At 43.7% G+C, this 13,363-nt stretch overlaps 1 protein-coding gene across 4 annotated transcripts in view; it reads right to left on the bottom strand.

Annotated features, from left to right (window-relative positions):
• LOC127004779 (uncharacterized) overlaps positions 1–9,900 on the bottom strand; it is a 356,605-nt gene extending 346,705 nt beyond the window's left edge. For 3 of the 4 annotated variants that reach the window (XM_050872885.1, XM_050872905.1, XM_050872914.1), the window contains exon 1: positions 9,750–9,900. The gene's annotated coding sequence lies outside the window, so the exon portion shown is untranslated. Of the gene's footprint in view, positions 1–9,700 lie in introns of all 4 variants that reach the window. The other variant, XM_050872895.1, reaches the window with a different exon arrangement.
• Positions 9,901–13,363: the final 3,463 nt, after the last annotated feature.

The raw sequence follows: 13,363 nt of genomic DNA, 5'->3' as shown, positions 1-13,363 counted from the left end.
AACAATGATCGATTCCGAATACCTGTTTTTATGGCGAGATACGAGAGAGAGAGAGAGAGAGAGAGAGAGAGAGAGAGAGAGAGAGAGAGAGAGAGAGAGAGAGAGAGAGAGAGAGAGAGAGAGAGAGAGAGAGAGAGAGAGAGAGAGAGAGAGAGAGAGAGAGAGAGAGAGAGAGAGAGAGAGAGAGAGAGAAGACAGAAGATTGGAAAAAAATAAGTTAGAATTTTAGAGCTATGGAGGTTTGCAAGACGAAAATTAAAGAGAAAATCCCAAGAAAACGAAAGAACAAAACAGAAGAAAAAGAAAACGAACAAAAGAATAAATTAGCAATGAGAAGGAAAATGAAAGAATAAGCAAACCAAAAATATAAGAAACAAAATACAAATGAAAGAAAGAGGATCAGAAATAAAACGCGAGGGGCCCTGCAAGCAATAATACTATAAAGAAGAGGAAAAAGGAAAAGAATGAGAATGGCGGGGAGAAAAGACAGAAACGAACACTGGAGGCAATAAAAGGAGAGACGAAACCGTAAAAGAACGAGAACAAGAAAGAAAACAATGATAAAACGAAGAGAAAGGTGAAAGAAAGAAAACACGGCCATTAACAAGAAAAGGAAAACAAAACTGATACGAAAAAGGAAAAGAGAAAAATAAAGAGAGAAAAGGAGGAACATGAAACCAAGCAAAAAACAAGGATAAAAGGAAGTAGGAAGAGAAAGGTGAAAGAAAAAGAGAACATGACCAAAAACACAGGTAAAAGAAAAATACAATAAGGAAAAATGAAAGAGGAAAATAAAGTAAAACAAGAAAAAAACAATGACAAAAAGGAAGAAAAAGGCGAAAGAAAAGAGGAACTACCAAAAAAAAGTATAAAAAAATTAATGATGAAAAAGAAAGGAGGAAAATAAAGACAAAAAAGATAGATGAGAGTGTAGGAAAAGAAAAAAATCATAAGGAGCCCCAGAATCGAGCGAGAAAGTCACCTCATAAACTAAATTGGGGTCAGATTTTTTTTTATTTTTTTTTTTTACGTCTTTCTCGTCACACTTTTTTTTTTCCTTTCTCGGGCGGCGTTTCAGTCAGATTTCCTGCTTTCGTGTTTTACTCCTTTACGCACAGAGCCTTGCAGCCGCCTTCCCTTCTCTACCACATAAAGGAAGAAAAAAATATAGTTAGAAAGAAATAATAAAAGAAAGAAAATAGGCAACAAACTGATTAAATAGAAACAATAAATAAATAATGTGTGTGTTAAATAGGTATTCTTATATATTTGTTATGTGTTTTTTTCTGTTTAATCAATTTGTTGCCTGTTTTTCTTTATTTTATTCTCTCTTTCTTCCTCTTTTTTTTTCCTTCCTTCCTTTCATCTCTCAGTCCATTCTTCTATCCGTCCTTCCTTGCAAAAACGAAAAAATAAGTAATCTAATAAAACAAGTCACGTTCGCGCTCAACATAATCGGAAACCCAAACTAATGATAAAAATGTCTGATAAGAAAATGATGGCTACCAAGGAGAATGAGATCAAACTTTTCTCTCCGTATTTTTTCCACGTATAATGATGGGACGATGAGGAAGATTCGGGGCCGCTTGTCTGGGGGCACGTCCGTCGGTTAGGTCAGGCCGAGTAATTCTGTAAGGCGCCCAAACTTATTATCTTTATTATCATGAGGCGCAGCGGGTTGAGAGGGAGGACTAAGGGCTGCTTTCACATTCGTTTTGTTTGTTTTGATCGTTACCAATGGCTGTTATCGCCTCTATAGTATTTCCACCTAAAACTGGGCGATGGGGTAGTGGCGGCTGCGGGGTTAGCCTTGCCCCGCACCTTGCCACACATTCTCAACACCTCTCGCTTTCTCTGTACCCGCCACTACTCCATAGGCCAGTTTCGCGTGGAGAACTATAGCGTCGATCGCCGTCATTGGTAACGATCAAAACATACGAAGTGACTGTGAAAGCGGCCCTAAAAACCGCCTAATTAGCACCCCCTAAACACCTGAGACGCCGTGAAAAATAGAATAATAGTTTAAGCGATGAGAGAAGGGGAAAGAGGATAAAATTTAGATTATAGATATGGAGAGGACAGAAGGGATGACTAATAAATGTCTTACAGTACACGACAGACAAACACACAAAGTAAAAACAACTACAAAAAACAACTAATAATAAAAAAAAATACGAAAACCAACAATTCCGTATAGTCCATAATAGTCGGGCTACCTCCTCGGCACTCGATACTGACAACATTGATTCCCTGTGCAATTTCATCTATTCCCTGTGTAGTTTCCTCTCTATTCCCTGTGCAGTTTGCTCTCTATTCCCTGAGCAGTTTCATCTATTCCCTGTGCAGTTTGCTCTCTATTCCCTGAGCAGTTTCATCTATTCCCTGTGCAGTTTCCTTTCTATTCCCTGTGCAGTTTCATCTATTCCCTGTGCAGTTTATTCTATTCCCTGTGCAGTTTATTCTATTCCCTGTGCAGTTTATTCTATTCCCTGTGCAGTTTCCTCTCTATTCCCTGTGCAGTTTCATCTATTCCCTGTGCAGTTTATTCTATTCCCTGTGCAGTTTATTCTATTCCCTGTGCAGTTTATTCTATTCCCTGTGCAGTTTATTCTATTCCCTGTGTAGTTTATTCTATTCCCTGTGCAGTTTATTCTATTTCCTGTGCAGTTTTCTCTCTATTCCCTGTGCAGTTTCATCTATTCCCTGTGCAGTTTATTCTATTCCCTGTGCAGTTTCATCTATTCCCTGTGCAGTTTATTCTATTCCCTGTGCAGTTTCATCTATTCCCTGTGCAGTTTATTCTATTCCCTGTGCAGTTTCATCTATTCCCTGTGCAGTTTCATCTATTCCCTGTGCAGTTTCATCAAATCTCTGTGCAGTTTCATCTAATCCCTTTACAGTTTCATCTCTTCCCTGTGCAGTCTCATCTATTCCCTTTACAGTTTCATCTATTCCCTGTGCAGTTTCATCTCTTCCCTGTGCAGTTTCATCCATTCCCTTTACAGTTTCATCTATTCCCTTTACAGTTTCATCTATTCCCTGTGCAGTCTCATCTATTCCCTTTACAGCTTCATCTATTCCCTGTGCAGTTTCATCTATTCCCTGTGCAGTTTCATCTCTTCCCTTTACAGTTTCATCCCTTTACAGTTTCATCTATTCCCTGTGCAGTTTCATCTATTCCCTGTGCAGTTTCATCTATTCCCTGTGCAGTTTCATCTATTCCCTGTGCAGTTTCATCTATTACCTGTGCAGTTTCATCTATTCCCTGTGCAGTTTCATCTATTCCCTGTGCAGTTTCATCTATTCCCTGTGCAGTTTCATCTATTCCCTGTGCAGTTTCATCTATTCCCTGTGCAGTTTCATCTATTCCCTGTGCAGTTTCATCTATTCCCTGTGCAGTTTCATCTATTCCCTGTGCAGTTTCATCTATTCCCTGTGCAGTTTCATCTATTCCCTGTGCAGTTTCATCTATTCCCTGTGCAGTTTCATCTATTCCCTGTGCAGTTTCATCTATTCCCTGTGCAGTTTCATCTATTCCCTGTGCAGTTTCATCTATTCCCTTTACAGTTTCATCTATTCCCTGTGCAGTTTCATCTATTCCCTGTGCAGTTTCATCTATTCCCTGTGCAGTTTCATCTATTCCCTGTGCAGTTTCATCTATTCCCTGTGCAGTTTCATCTATTCCCTGTGCAGTTTCATCTATTCCCTGTGCAGTTTCATCTATTCCCTGTGCAGTTTCCTTTCTATTCCCTGTGCAGTTTATTCTATTCCCTGTGCAGTTTCATCTATTCCCTGTGCAGTTTCATCTATTCCCTGTGCAGTTTCATCTATTCCCTGTGCAGTTTCATCTATTCCCTGTGCAGTTTCATCTATTCCCTGTGCAGTTTCATCTATTCCCTGTGCAGTTTCATCTATTCCCTGTGCAGTTTCATCTATTCCCTGTGCATTTTCATCTATTCCCTGTGCAGTTTAATCTATTCCTGTGCAGTTTCATCTATTCCCTAGCAGTTTCATCTATTCCCTGTGCAGTTTCATCTATTCCTGTGCAGTTTCATCTATTCCTGTGCAGTTTCATCTATTCCCTGTGCAGTTTCATCTATTCCCGTTTCATCTATTCCTGTGCAGTTTCATCTATTCCTGTGCAGTTTCATCTATTCCCTGTGCAGTTTCATCTATTCCCTGTGCAGTTTCATCTAATCCCTGTGCAGTTTCATCTAATCCCTTTACAGTTTCATCTATTCCCTGTGCAGTTTCATCTATTCCCTTTACAGTTTCATCTATTCCCTGTGCAGTTTCATCTATTCCCTTTACAGTTTCATCTATTCCCTGTGCAGTTTCATCTATTCCCTTTACAGTTTCATCTATTCCCTGTGCAGTTTCATCTATTCCCTGTGCAGTTTCATCTATTCCCTTTACAGTTTCATCTATTCCCTGTGCAGTTTCATCGAATCCTTACAGTTTCACTCTATTTTTCAGTCACCGCCGAGTGGCTTAAAACTACCCACATGCTGTACTGAAGACCACCCAACAACCCGGACTCTAGAGGAAGCCGTCCAAGCGAATCAAGAACGAGTTCCGGTGGGCAGCATGAGCCAATGCAAGATGGCGCCACTATAAACACTCGCCTGCGCCAGAACGAGCTGGGCCGACCATCAGGCCCCACCTGGAAGATGCCTACCGGCGCAACAGGCAACGACGTAAAAAAAAAAAAAAAAGTTTCATCTATTCCCTGTGCAGTTTCATCTAATCCCTTTACAGTTTCATCTATTCCCTGTGCAGTTTCATCTGTTCCCTTTACAGTTTCATCTATTCCCTGTGCAGTTTCATCTATTCCCTGTGCAGTTTCATCTGTTCCCTTTACAGTTTCATCTATTCCCTTTACAGTTTCATCTAATCCCTTTACAGTTTCATCTATTCCCTTTACAGTTTCATCTATTCCCTTTACAGTTTCATCTATTCCCTTTACAGTTTCATCTATTCCCTTTACAGTTTCATCTATTCCCTGTGCAGTTTCATCTGTTCCCTTTACAGTTTCATCTATTCCCTGTGCAGTTTCATCTGTTCCCTTTACAGTTTCATCTATTCCCTTTACAGTTTCATCTAATCCCTTTACAGTTTCATCTGTTCCCTTTACAGTTTCATCTATTCCCTGTGCAGTTTCATCTGTTCCCTGAGCAGTTTCATCTATTCCCTTTACAGTTTCATCTATTCCCTGTGCAGTTTCATCTATTCCCTGTGCAGTTTCTTCTATTCCCTGTGCAGTTTCATCTATTCCCTTTACAGTTTCATCTATTCCCTGTGCAGTTTCATCTGTTCCCTTTACAGTTTCATCTATTCCCTGTGCAGTTTCATCTATTCCCTGTGCAGTTTCTTCTATTCCCTGTGCAGTTTCATCTATTCCCTGTGCAGTTTCCCAAAGATTTGTTAGTTTCTCTATGAACGGCAAACACTATACGAAAAAATTAATGTTCCTTGTCTTTTAGTATCTCGTTTGGAAGCTAACCTATATAGTCTCCTTGAGTTAGGCCGACTAGACGGAATGTAGAGAGGACTATAATTATACTGACCCTTCCTTTCTTCCCTCTCCTCTCCTCTTCCCTCCCCTTGTTCTCTTTGTACCGGTGTGATTGGTTGTCTTCTTGAATGAACCCCCATCGTCTCTCTCTCTCTCTCTCTCTCTCTCTCTCTCTCTCTCTCTCTCTCTCTCTCTCTCTCTCTCTCTCTCAGCGATTGGAAAACTTCACGGGTATGTCTCATCCTCTTCATCACCACCACCATCACCACCACTATCATCACCACCACCATCACCACCACCACCACCACCATCACCACCACCACCACCACCACCACCACCACCACCACCAACACCACTCATTAGCTCAGTTAATACCGCCGCCACACTAATCATAACCCCCGTCACCACCACCACCCCTACCACCAACCCACCACACCCAACACCAACACCCCTACCACCATCATACCACAACCATCCTTACCACCACAACCACAACCACCGCTGCTCGTCCTGTTCGTGCGAGGAGTGGAAAATATCAACGAGTAGTGTAAGATTATGATTGGTGACAGAAAATATTGAAAAGGAGAGAGAGTGTCCGATTCCCCGGCTCATCTGACAGGTTTGGGAGGCTGCGAGGGGGCGGGGAGGAGATGGAGAGAGGGAATGGAGAAGGGAGGGAGGCACGACGGGAAAGGGAAGGGATGGAGAGAGAGGAAAAGCGAGGAAGGGAGGAAAGAAGGAGTAGGTGTGGCAGGAATGGAGACGGACGCTAACTAAAGATTCAACCATAGACGCAACTGATCGAACGCCTCCCTCTCTCTCTCTCTCTCTCTCTCTCTCTCTCTCTCTCTCTCTCTCTCTCTCTCTCACGCGTATCCCTCCCATCATCACAAAAATATATACAAAACGCATTCCAGCACGCGTAAAAAAGAGTCCAAAAATAATGTCGGATCGTGTCTGGGAGAGTCACGAGATATAAAGCTGAGATACACGTCTTAAAATACACGGATTTTGAGAAGACATCCGTGACTTGGGAACTGAACGGAATGGCCTTAGAAAAACGGAGTAGGAGACGGAAGGAGGGAGGGGAGGATGGAGAGAGGGGAGGAACGAGAGAGGGGACGGAAGGAGGGAAGGGAGGAAGGATAGAGGGAGAGGAGATGGAAGGGATGGAAGGAAGGAGCGAGGGGATGAAGGAGGGAAGAGAGAAAGGGGGGAAAGAAGGAAGGGAAGGAAGGAGGGAGGGGAGGAAGGAGGGAGGGGAGGAAGGAGGGGAGGAGAGGAACGAGAGAGGAGAGGAAGGAGAGAGGGGACGGAAGGAGGGAAGGGAGGAAGGATAGAGGGAGAGGAGATGGAAGGGATGGAAGGAAGGAGCGAGGGGATGATGGAGGGAAGAGAGAAAGGGGGGAAAGAAGGAAGGGAAGAAAGGAGGGAGGAATTAAAAGGGGAGGAAGGGGAGAGAGGATGAAGCGAACGAAGGATTGAACGGAGGAAGAAAAGGTGTTAAGGTGGTCAGCGAGTGAGCAAGGCAGAGATTGAGAGAAAGAAAATGGGAAAATGAGTAGGGAAAGGGAAGGCAAAAATGGCGAAGAGGAATGTGGATTGTCATGCCGGAGTTAAAAAGAAAAGTAATGTAATAAAAACGTGTCTCTAACGAAGATTGGAGGGAAGTGGAGCAGAGGCAAGAAAAGTGAGGTCAAAGAAACTTGGCTATAAGGAAGAATGGAAGGAAGAGGAGCATAGGAAATGTGGATATAAGAAAGAATTGAAGGAAGTAGATCAGAGGCAAGAATAGTAATGGAGAAATGTGGATAGAAGGAAGAAAGGAAGTGAGCAGAAGAAAGAAAAGTAACGTAGTATGAAAAAAAAAACGAAAAATGGAAGGAAGTGAAACAAAGGCAAGCAAAGTAATGTTACAGAAACGAAGAAATGGGAAAGAATGTAAGGAAGAGGAAGAGGCAAGAAAGGTTATGTAAAAGAAACGTATACACAAGGAAGAAAGGAAGGAAGAGGAGGGAGGGAGGAAGGGAGGCACGACAAGAAGGGAAAGAGACGGAAAGATGAAAAGTGAGGAAACGAAGAAAGGAGGAGGCAAGGCAGAAATGGAGACGGATGCGAGAGAAATAATGCCATAGAAACGTGGATAAAAGGAGATGATGGAGGACGGTGCAGAGACAGGGAAGGGGAGGATCATCGTTACAGGTGACTATAGGAGCGAGCAGCAGTAGGTCCACACCCCGAAGAGGAGCGTCCCGAAGAGCAGCACGCCCTGGCCACACCAAGAGGAAAGACAAAAAATGTTACCGCCAGAATGAGTGCAAGAAATGTACTAGATAAACCCTCACTGCTGCGACGAAAACGGTGAAAAGCCTATTGCACTCTCTCTCTCTCTCTCTCTCTCTCTCTCTCTCTCTCTCTCTCTCTCTCTCTCTCTCTCTCTCTCTCTCTCCCAAAAAAAAAGAACTGGTGTGTGTGTGTGTGTGTGTGTGTGTGTGTGTGTGTGTGTGTGTGTGTGTGTGTGCGTGCGTATGAGAGAGAGAGAGAGAGATAGAGAGAGAGAGAGAGAGAGAGAGAGAGAGAGAGAGTGTGTGTGTGTGTGTGTGTGTGTGTACATACGCGAGCGTTTATATATATATATATATATATATATATATATATATATATATATATATATATATATATATATATATATATATATATATGCATATGTCTGCATGTCTAAATGTGGGTGCATAAGTTCAAAATAATTTTTCGAACCTACATGATGAAGCTGTCGGAGACAGAGAAAGCAAATGACAAAATGACGATAACTGCAAAGAAAGCTGTAAAGATTGGCGTCACGACTAAAAAAAATTGTTAATTCACAAAAATAGGTGATATAAAACTTGAATTGGTGATCAGTTAGTCTGCTCACGAAAACCTTTATTTTTTTCACCATAATCAAAACAAACAGAACAAGTGTAAAGCGTAAAACTAGACTCAAAATAACCAAGAGAAAAGCTGGATTTCGTGGTAAAAACTCACCACCTGATCACGTCCTCGTCATTACCCAGTTTGTCGAAAAAAACAGCCGAGTACAATGAAACACCATGTTTTCACGACTAAGATTTACACGTGCTCATATGTATGTAAGTATACGTGTGTGTGTGTGTGTGAGTGTGTGTGTGTGTGTGTGTGTGTGTGTGTGTTGTGTGAGTGCACATGTGAATGGATACAGGCATAGATAGCTAGATGGAAAGAGATCGGTAAATAAGTATAGATAAAATTATAGGTAAACAGACACATATATAGATAGGCAGACAAAAAAGGTGAATGTATACACAAGATAGAAGGATAGATACATAGCATACAGGTGTGCATCAAATATGATCAATTATGAAACCCGAAGCACCACTGAAATTACTCTTCCTCCCGACAACGACGGCTCGTTAGCTCAGAAGCTTCGAAGCATCCCGCTAACGCCTCCCATCACTCACGGCTCCCAGCACTCGGCCGCCGCCCCCACCATAACATTAATAATGAACGCCAGCGACTTCATTCCTCCCTCGCCACGTCCCTGCAACAGCCGACACCTGCCATGAGTCGCCAGGCCTCTGTAACACACGGCTACCACCACTCGGTTGTCCCTCGCCGTAGTCTGTTGTGTATGTACGCACGCAAATGAAAACCTTGGCCTTGACTTGATAACGCACCCACCACATTAACAGGAGTATACATGTTCCATACGCTGGTTGTCGGTCACTTCCGAACCATGATGAATAAGTCAGATATACGATCAATTCAGTTACAAACCGGGTCAAGGCGTCCAAGTCAAACAAGCAATGGAGGACATAGGCAAACTATTTCCCTCGAAGCTGTCAGCCTGTCCTTGGCATTGGCTCCGTGTGTCCCTGAAGCCGATGGGCTCCTGGCAAGGCTGCCTGTGTTTGTACCGAGGCTCTTAAGTCTGTCAATCGAAATTCTAGATGACACACTTGAGAGAGAGAGAGAGAGAGAGAGAGAGAGAGAGAGAGAGAGAGACTGTTGGGTGTCAGTGAACTATACTACTATTGCCCATCGACTTCAGAAATTAGCGTCGATTTTATCCTCTCTCTCTCTCTCTCTCTCTCTCTCTCTCTCTCTCTCTAACGCACATACATATACATATACATATACATACACATACACACACGCACACACACACACCTGCCCGCTTGGCGCCGCAGCAGCAGGAGGGCAGGCAGGGAGGCCTCACCTGAGCAGTTATCCAGCCAGTGCACGCCCGGCACTGTCCCTGGCACTCCGGCAGGGCATTAAAGGCACTCACACAAACCCACCGTGAGGCGCGTCTCCAGCTGCCCCACTATTGGCCACCCTCAGGCACCGTCACGCCCAACCTTCAACACCGTCAATGGAACACTGGGCCGCGAGTAACCAGCGACCCTCTTTACTTCCCTCCCCCGCCTCCCCCTGCTCCATCGGCCCTGCCAGGCGCACGAACCCGCCACCCTCAGGAAGAGTCAGCAGTTCAAGACTCGATTTACACGAGCAAGACTATATTACCCTAGGAGTACGGTATGAATGCGTTTGTGCCCCAAAAAATATATATTTGTGAGTGCCGGTCCGTGCTTGGCTCTGCATTGCGGGTGTATGAGTGTGTGTGCATGTGTGTGCGCTGGCGTGGGTGTCCGTCACTGTGCGTGGTGTAGGTTTGCTCGAGGCCTCGTAGTACAACCATGTGTTGGGTCCGCCGCCGCCGCACACCACCACCTGGCGGCGGAAAGTGGCGCGTCCCAGCCGACCCATTGATCTGGCAGCTCGGAAGACGGAGCAAGCTTCACTTCCAGACCAACTTTCACGCCCTCGGGAGTCCCACCGCTCACCAGACGACGGACGATACAGACTAGGCGCTCGAAACTCAAATGAGCATCACGAAGCGCAGAGAGTTTCGTGCATGCTCACTACAATACTCATTCAAGGTTTTATTCATATTTTCAGGCAGCGTTATTGGTGACAAAAGGCTGTAGTTTTCGAGTGAGATTGGATCATAGGGAGGGAGAGGGACGCCGCAGCTAGACGGCTCAACAAGTGTCTCTCAGGCCGGGGTCTTGGGCCTCTGCCTACCTTGCTCCGTTCTACCTGTAGCCCTTCCGCCTACGCCCCTTCAGCCTGTGAGCGAGGGTGGAACGAGAGGCAAAGAGAATTAAGTCAACAGAGAATGCCTAACAAGTACCCTGAGGTATATCAAACATGGATGAACACAAGAAAGCTGTACTCAAAACTAAACACACACACACACACACACAAACACACACACAAATCGTCGTACCGCACGCATAGACAGTTAACCCAAACTGGCGTTCCATGGTCAAGGGTCGTAGAGAGAGGGATCAAAGAAGGTCAACAACGGAACAACCCTAGAGTTATGCTCATTATTTTTTTCTCCAACACACGAAGCCAGTGAAGTAAGCCTCCAGCCACAGCGGTGCAATGGCCAACCCATGCAATAACTTCACATAGGAACGTTATACTTCCGGAATCACCGCAACCTTTACCGCAACGCTGAACACACGCTGAGATGGACAGTCTACACTCTACACCATGACTACTCAACTGTTATGAGCAAAGGTCCAGTCAGACAAGATTCAGTGTATGCAGAGGTCCGGATACACATTTTATATGAAGTCATGAAAATAAGACAACCAATCTGAGTGCAGGGTAGCGAACCCGTATGATTTCTATCATTTCATATTCACTCTGACTTTTTTATACAATATCTGAAGCTAACCAGTGGATATATAGATTTTTTTTTCTTAGCTAAAATATAACAAGACTTGGAGTACCGGGAGGCAGCATGGGTCAAGCAACTCATTTTTTTTTTTTTTTTACAGAAAAGGAGACAATTCAAGGGCGTGAAAAAAAAATAATGAAAAAAAAGCCCGCAACTTACTGCTCCCAAATAGAGTACATAGGAGTACATATACCACGGCAGCCACTATAAATAAAATTTGCCTGTGCCACAAACGGGCTGGGGTCGTCGAAGAGACCCCTGAAGAAAGCCTCCCTGCGTTATAGGCAGCACCTAAAAAAAAATCCTTTACCGGAAGTTCCATATCCCATTCTCTTTTTTTATTCAACTATATTCTTTTCTTTTCGAGAGCTCTTGTTTTCATCTCAACCTCCTTTCCTCCGCATGATTTGTTTTTAATTTTCACGTATCTTTCACCAGAAATCTTGCCCATAAATCCGATATATATTCCATCATCCACTCCACTCAACAATCCCCTCCCAGTTATATATATTTATAATTTTTTAAGACATCCATGCAGCATTCCACCCATCTCCACCTCTCTCCATGTAAGATATTCTCCACGTTCCCCTCACCAAGAACCTCAACCGAAAATTCCATATCCCATCCTTCGCTCCACCCAACTTCCCTTCCGTTTGGTTACGTTCCCCCCAACTCCCCCCTTCCCCCCATCTGAGTTGAGCCAGTACCGGGACGTGTCTGTGTGAAATACAACTTTAGTGCATGAACGTGTGACGCTCCGGCCACTCAGAATGTTGTTGGAAAGGGTAAAATAAAGGTTTTCGTGCAATGCTTTCCATTTTGATGTCATTTTTCACTAGACTCTTCACACTTTCATTCAGAATGTGTATCATTATTACCTTCCTGTTACATCTCGTCCCTTCTTTTCTTCATCGTCGTTATTCAATATTTTCTTTCTTCTATCTTGTTTGTTTATATATTTTCCATTCGTATCTGTAGGCTACCATTACTAGCTCCGTTTTGCCTTTCGCTTTTCTTTATCTTCGCCTTCCTTCTTAAAGGCGGTTGTATTTTCTTTTCGCATCCTTATCTTTCTTTTTTCTTTTTACCTCTCGTTTTTTCCTTTCTTTTATCGTGAATCATAAGTTTATATCATTAGCTCTCTCCTACTTCACTTCTTTCGCATCTCGTTCTTGTGTCTTGAACCTTTTATTTTCTTCTTTGTATTGCCACCATCAGCTTTCCAGAACTTATCATCAGTCGTGTGCCTTTCTTCTATCTTGAATCTGAAGTTTCCCATCGATATATATGCCATTCGATTCCCCAAACGTCCCTTCTCATGCACCTCTTTCTTATGTCTCGAAGCTTATACTTTCCCTGTGTTCTTGAATCTCACACACAAACAAAGAAATTCTGAGATCAATTAAGCAGTCCACCTTCAGCAAATGTTAGATCGAATTCCCTTGCCCCGCCTTGATATTCATTGATCGTGTGTGTTCAGGTGTTTGGTCCACCTGAAATAATGGGACACAAGATCAGTTAACTACCTTCCTGTTCAATGAGTATGTGTGCTCATGTATTTCGTCCAGGTGAAAAGGTACAATTAATTTCTTACCCATCACCTTACCTTAGCGTGCAGTAATCAAGTGTGCAGGTGTCTTGTTTACCTGGCATACAAGCTTCACAATGGTGTCAAGCATGTATCCACCTCCTCATCTCGTCGCCCAGTATTTATAAGCAGAGGTGTGGTTCATTCATGGGCAATATGGTATAGGATCAGTTTTCTTACTCGTCACCTTACAGAGGAAAGAAGGAATAAGGAAAGAGGAGAGCAAGTAAAGAAGTGAGGGAGAAAAGAAATTAAAAAGAGAGGAAAGAAGGAAAAAAGGGGGGAGAGAGAGAGAGAGAGAGAGAGAGAGAGAGAGAGAGAGAGAGATCAGTTAAGCGTTCGGCCTCGCCACAAGCTTAAGTTAAGTATTTCACAGCATCAAGAAGACCCTCGGCCTGCTGAGAGTTCTCGAGGTGCTGTGCCTGGCGCTCTGCTCCTTGCTGTGCCTGCCAGACACGTGGACCTTTCTGCTGCACTCCTTGAAGCTACA

This window comes from Eriocheir sinensis, chromosome 3, assembly GCF_024679095.1.
Source record: "Eriocheir sinensis breed Jianghai 21 chromosome 3, ASM2467909v1, whole genome shotgun sequence".
In the NCBI taxonomy this organism is placed as follows: domain Eukaryota; kingdom Metazoa; phylum Arthropoda; class Malacostraca; order Decapoda; family Varunidae; genus Eriocheir; species Eriocheir sinensis.
The sequence above is the reverse complement of the archived record's forward strand: the minus strand, read 5'-3'. Positions and strand labels throughout refer to the sequence as shown.